Source organism: Charadrius vociferus, unplaced genomic scaffold, assembly GCF_000708025.1.
Source record: "Charadrius vociferus isolate BGI_N301 unplaced genomic scaffold, ASM70802v2 scaffold413, whole genome shotgun sequence".
Classification (NCBI taxonomy): Eukaryota; Metazoa; Chordata; class Aves; order Charadriiformes; family Charadriidae; genus Charadrius; species Charadrius vociferus.
The window spans coordinates 1,075,483-1,081,970 of record NW_009647738.1 but is presented as its reverse complement, the minus strand read 5'-3'; the positions used below and the strand labels follow the sequence as shown (position 1 = coordinate 1,081,970).

General features: G+C 53.1%; 1 protein-coding gene across 1 annotated transcript in view; it reads left to right on the top strand.

Moving 5' to 3' along the window:
• The first annotated feature begins 4,145 nt into the window (after nucleotides 1-4,145).
• GGA1 (golgi-associated, gamma adaptin ear containing, ARF binding protein 1) overlaps nucleotides 4,146-6,488 on the top strand; it is an 11,933-nt gene continuing 9,590 nt past the window's right edge. The window contains exon 1 of the mRNA XM_009881841.1: nucleotides 4,146-4,167. The gene's annotated coding sequence lies outside the window, so the exon portion shown is untranslated. The remainder of the gene's footprint in view (nucleotides 4,168-6,488) is intronic.

The following is a 6,488-nucleotide window of genomic DNA, read 5'->3' as shown; positions in this document are numbered from 1 at the left end:
AGTTTCTGCCTTTTTCTGCTGTCCTCATTTTCCCCACCACTAGCAACACACCCAGGCCAGGACCTGGATGTGCCTCTCTGGTGGCCCCCTGGTTTCTTCATGCTGCTCCCCTCAAGAGCCCCCAAGCAGGGAAGCTGACACCCGTCTTTAATTGCAGTCAGATTCCTGGACGGAGAAGGCTTGGTTCCGAGAGGGGAAAAGCATATTACAACTAAATGCTTTGAACACGACTCAGACCAGACAAATCTTATCATATCCCAAACTGAATAGCCCCTAACACACTGCCATTCACCACGCAACAAACAAACTTGCCAAGCCAGAAGATCTGATAAGAACAATGTGAGGAGCACCAGTGGCTGCAACTGCCAGGCAAGTTCCCATCAGCACGAAGATAGCTTATCTCTTCTGTCAAGATGGGACACGCATCGATGTCTACTGCACAACAGCAGGGAAAAGCTAGTGGAGACCTGCTCTCTGGTCCCGAACATGCACGTAGCACTCCTTACGACACCGTCCCTGAGGAACGTCTCTATTACTCACTCGGTCTCATTAGGAAAGGGGTGGGAATCTTTCCTGAACAGCTCCGGCAGAGACGCAGCTCCCCAGGGACCCAGCTCAGGATGAGCTGAAGAGTGCCTTGCGCCCGCTCTGGACATCAGCAGGCAGCCGGCTGGCTGCAGGAGCAGCAGACAGATAAAGGATGACTGGAGGGAAGAGGTCTCATAGCCCACTGGTTAAGCCATGCTGTGACGCTCTTGCTTTTAACCTCATCGACTCCCAGCACGCATCATCCTCCTGAAATTCAGCCAGAGCGCTGCTACCGGGAGCCGAGCTACTCAAGATGCAAAGCTGCTTTGTGCAAGGAGGGAGGTGGAAAGAGGAGCAGCCTCTGCTGGGAGCATCTCCTCCTTCTGCACAGAGGAGGGGGGCTTGGGCTGCAAATTGGGGACAGCAAAGGTGCAGCGTGATTGCGGTGAGACCCAGAATGTGGACACTGCCTTTGAGATGCCCGCTGGGCTGAGGGGAACAGCAGCATGCCGCTGGAACACAGCCCCTCAAGACAGAGACAAGGCAGAGGCTGTTTGGATGCACCCAAAGGTGTGTGCCTGATCCTTCTCCTGGCTGGGGGACTCGTCCGTCAGCAGCACATTAAATGGGGGACACTTTGTTCCCATTCTGCTCCCTGAGTGAGTCCCCAAACCTGATGTAGTTTGGGGTGGAGGGGGAAACAGGACAGAGTTGTGTGTGCATGGGAAGCCCTACAGAATCATGTGCTCCGTGGGCAATGTGATGGGCTCCTTGTTCTGCCTGCCCAAGGCAGCAGAGCCAGAGGGGCAAATTCAACGTGTCTGTGCACCCAAGCCTGTCTGATCCCCTGCATCCCAGAGCTGGCCCCCACACCCCCATGACCTCATGCATTCAGGCAACATTTGCTCATAGCATCTCTCCCACGCCACAAGGCAGGGGGTCAAACGCGGCCAATGATCCATAGCACGCGGTGTAGGACACTGAGTCACAACCCTGTGTTCAGCCGTGCCCAGCAGACAGAGCATTCCCCAGTTTCAGTCTGGCGCACACACTCCCAACCCCACACACTCACCTACAACCTGTTGCATGACATTTCCCCATCTCGGGAGAGAGAAAAAGTGGAAAATTACGGGGTAAATGTGCAGGCTGCAGGGGAGGGCACTTCAAAAGCCTGCCTTCAGAGGGACCTGGGCTTACAGGGTGTAGCTGTTTCGCTCTTGACACCGAGAGCAAGAAGTAGGGCGCAGCTCCCATCCACGGGGTTAAATGCTCGGTGATACCAAGGCTCTGTTGGGAACAGTCCCCAGCCCGCCCTGTCCCCGAGCCATGCCTGGGTACTGCGGCACTGCTAGCTGGCACAGCCCAAAACCACGCCAGGGAGGGTGCTAACAACCGCATGGCGTCAGCCATCATCCCGAGGCAGTGCTGGGACCTGGCCCTGCTCCTGTTGCGTTTACTAAGACAGACGAAGCCAGAGGGACAAGAGAGGAGCCGAGGAAAGGCCAGGGCCGCCCTCGGGAAATGTGCGTATGCAGACTCTGCGTCTCCCTCCTCCTCCTGGGTCGCAGTTTTCTTTTTATTCCTAATCCCACGTACACCATGCCCCGGCACTGGGTTCACTCCGCCCTGCTGCTCCTCGCCGCCGCCACTGCCAAAAGCGGGGCTGAAGCTGGCTGCGGTGCCAAGCAGCAGAGGCCGAGCTGCCAGGCTGGAGGGAGAGAGTCACCAGACTGCCTCCTCCTGCCATTTCGCCGCCCGGACTTAAGCCAGCGACGAAGTTTCCTAGGGAACCTGAGGCAGCTGCAGCCAAAGCAGGATTGCTAGCAACGGGGGATTTTCAAACCCCGGGCCAAAACCCATCTATTCAAGCTCACCAGCTGCCAAACCTGAGCCAGCTGCACAACCTAGAGAGCACGTGCATTCAGCGCCGGGGCACCCCGCAGCGGGAATGCCTCCTCCCTGTGCCGCGTTGTAAAAGAGAAGCTGCACACGACTGCATCTCTGAGCTCCCTGGGCTGCTGCTACGCTAAACATCGCCGGCAAACGCTTCGCTAAGTCACACTTCGTTGTCACCGCAATGCAGGGATGTATTCATCATCCAGGCTTGGGGATTTGCCGCAGCTGGGCTCCCTCATTTGCTCCAGGATGCCTAGTTTCATGTCGCTGATCTCTGCGCAGATCATGCTTGGATGCCCGTGAAAAACGCCTTTGCAATAGGATTTTTCTCCTTCTCCTTTTCCCTCCTGCTGTTCTTTAGAGGCAAACTGAATCTCAGCAAAATCCAGGCTCTTAAACCATTTTCCCCCAATACTTGCGCTTTCTAATGACACCCCTTCCATCTGCTAGCGATAACACAGCAAGTCAGGGGTAGAGTGAGAACGGGTGAATCTGTTCACCTTTTCAAGTGCCGCTCTCAACACCTGAATCCCGAGTGCACTATATCAGTAGCGGATCTGTTCCAGTCCGGAGCTGATCTCACCAGTGGTGCAGCAAATGATTTCATCGAGGCTCCCCCTTGCGGGCTCGGGGCCTTTGATACTCGCTTCAGCCGCACAAATGTAAGCAGCTCTCTCTAACCTGGCAGGTCTTCCTCTCCCTTTTCTGTTTTTGGCTTACCCAGATACATAACTGATCAGCCCCCAAGCCACGGTTATGACTAGGGCTTCTGACCTGCCAATTTTCTTTCATCTTTGCCTGCTGCCAGTACTGTTCCTCCGCAGCAAGAGCATTCCCACGTTCTCAGAGCATCCCCTGGCTGTCCCAGACTCGCATGGGAAGATGCTACCGGCAACAGCCAATCCAGCTGAGCCTTCCCCAGGGGGTAACGAGGCACTGCAGCCCCCTACACTGGCCAGGAGGGCACTGCCACCTGCTCAGCTGAGGGATCAAGACACCTCCTGAGTTGCCCAGTCTGGAAGGAGTGCTCGAACACAAGGAAGCAGTGAGCTGCACAGCTCACCTCCAACTCTGGCATATGCTTCTCTCGCTTACTTGTCTTGCTGAGCCAGTTGCTCTAATGACAGAACCAATGTGGAAAGGAAATTTAGTGTACAGAGGTCAAGGCAATTCCCCAAAGGAAGCAAGTCCAATTATCCCCATGTTAACAACCAGGGAAACTGAGGCAGCAAGCACAGATAGGCATTTCCTTGAGTCTTGCTCCGAGACATGTTTAATTGCAGAGATCTAGCCAGCAGGTTTTCTGATCCCTTATCCAGCATCCTGTTTCCTCATTCTGCTCCTGTAGTTGTAGAAGGATGCCTTTGATCACTGGGGACAGGTCTTCCTACAGCGAAAAGGGAAATGCTGAAAGAAATGGAAGGGAGCAATCCTGGTGGATGACTGCATACCACAAGAAAGTGCTGCATATGAAAGGGAAGGAGACATTTCCTATTAGATTAAAGGAGCTAAAACCTGCTCTCCCTCTAGAGAAGTATGCAACTCTATACTTGCCTCTCTAATTGCAACCCTCCGCTGGGAAAGGTGCTTAGAAGTATTGCAAAAGGAAGGAGATTAGCCAAGGTCAGGGAATAGCAGGGCTGCAAATCCAAGAGGATTGTGTAAGAGGTGCGTGGTCCGAGGTGATGTCAGGAGAGGTGCTGCAAGCCCCATTCCAAGAGAAAGTAGCAGAAGTAAAACTGAGCCAAAACCCAGGAACTGGCTGCTGCAGTCAGCCAGAGCAGGAAAATAAGAAAAGGGAACAAAAGACCGCAGTACAGAGCTTCAGGAAAGTGAAAGGTCTCCGGCAGAATGCCTTGCCAAGCAAAGATGAATATGACAAGGAAAAGGGAACCTCACATCACAGGCCAGAGCCAATGATCCAGCAGGAAGCACACAAAAGCTCTTGCTGCCGCACACAAGCGCATCTGAAAAACATTGCAGGGTTCACATAAACACACAAGGCAGAGAAACCAAACAAATGTCGGGACAGAGCAAGGGCGGCGGGGCGGTTCTGGCTGGCTGAAGACGACCCGGTGGGCGGAAAAACCCTCTCTCAGGCAACCCAGCCATTCCTGCAAGGCCGCTTTCCCTTCCCCACTGAGCACGACTTCGCCTGAATTTATTGTGATCCACCAGGACTGCACGGGCAGCAAGAGCATTTGCTAAGCCCAGGTTGATATCGCAGCTTTCCTGCCTGCTGCTGCCCTCTGCGGGACAGCCTGCTCCAGGGCCTGCCAAACCTGGGATCCCGCACCCCTCTGCCAGCACAAGCTTTCCTTTCGCCGGCACGCCAGCTGCCCAGGCCTCCGGCTTGCACGTAATCACTTTCCTCTGCAACTGGCTACGAGCTAATTATAGTTCCAGCACTTTCATTCTGGAGCGGTGTTAATTACATCATGGAGCAGCATCTCTCTCCATCCAAACCTAGTTTGGGATTACAGCTGTCGGTAAAAATAAATCAAGGGTCAGGAGAAAGGTTTTTCCTCACATAGCATCTAACCACTGTTACAGGGGGCAAAATTCAGACTCAGATATCTTTTTCTGTTGCGCTTAGAGTCCTTGTTATATGGAAAGCAGATGTAACCAAAGGGGGGAGAGACTCCTAAACCTATGGGAAGTTAACAGCAAGGTTTGAAAGGCCGCTGCTGACATGATTGTTACGCATGAGTTCAGTCGCCATTGTTTGCAGCCAGCTGAAAAGAGGTGCAGCCTTCCATTCATCCTAGACTTGCTAACCACTGGGTGTTGCCAAAGAGAGGAAAATAAACAACCTCCAGACTCAGACAGATCGAAACCTGAGCAAAAGAGTGCTGTGAAGCACCAGGCTGAAAACCCACTCCTTCAGAGGCACTGCTTTGTGGGTTGGAGAGAAGAGATGCATGCCTTCTACACAGATCGTACACGACCTAGAAGAACAGTATCTAGGCCTCAGTCTCCTAAAGATGACTTAAGGATTCTCAGAAAAATCAAAGAGGTAGTAGTGACAGGCAAGGCTGACTCATAAGATTAAAATAACTCATGTAAAACGTGCCTGAACACAGCAGAGGGAAGGATGTGGCAATTTTCTATGAAAGGCACTTAAAAAAAGCTCTGGGATGCAAGGCAGTAACAGTTAAAAAAAGAGTAACTACATTCAAGTGCCAAAAAGTACCTTTTAATGACCAAAAAATCCCCCCCCAAACAATGGCTATCCATAAGGAAAAGACATTAGGTGTGACATCGGGGCAGTTCCCTCGCCTGCCGTCTGCAGGATTAGCACTGTAAATGAGTAACGCCAACACAGGACCCCTCTGACTCAGACATCTGTCTCGAGGATTAGACACTTTAAGACTGAATAACTCTTGCTCTTATCGCGGAGGCTCCTCCCGCAGCGCCAGCCCCAGCAGTCAGGTTTGAGCGCCAGCGCTGACGAGGTGCACTAGGGACTCTTCAAACACGTGGAGGCCTACGCTTCATAAAGGTCATCAAGTTGGCACCTTTCACCGGCATTATTTAAAAAGAATTAAAAACAAAACAAAACAAAACAAAAAACCAAACAACAAAAGCAATAAATCACCACAGGGACACAGGCACACCGTTCTTTCCAGGACTGCTGGAGCACATGGAAAACAGGCGATATTAAGTGTTGTAGTTAGGGCTGGCCTAGATTACGGGAGCCACAAGGAGAAAGAGGACAAACGGAGTTTATATTCCTGGAGCCCTTAGTTATTTCCAGCTCTTCACAACCTCCCCCGCCTCCCCCCAGCTGCTCAGCCAGGCAGAAGGCCGGACCAGGCCCTGCCAGGGGAGGACCGGCAGCTATTTAAAAATGACTCCAGCCGGGGCACGAGACCTCGCTTATTAGTGTTTATAACGTCTCCTAAACCACTCGGACGCCGCCCGCGAAGGCCTAATGAAGCAGCGGGGCCTCCGCCATCACCAGGGTCGGGCCCAACTCTCCTCACGGCCGGCCGGACGCGCACTGCGCATGCGCCGGAAGGCGGCGGGCGCGTGTCCTTTTTAAAGGACACGGCGCTCCCCCG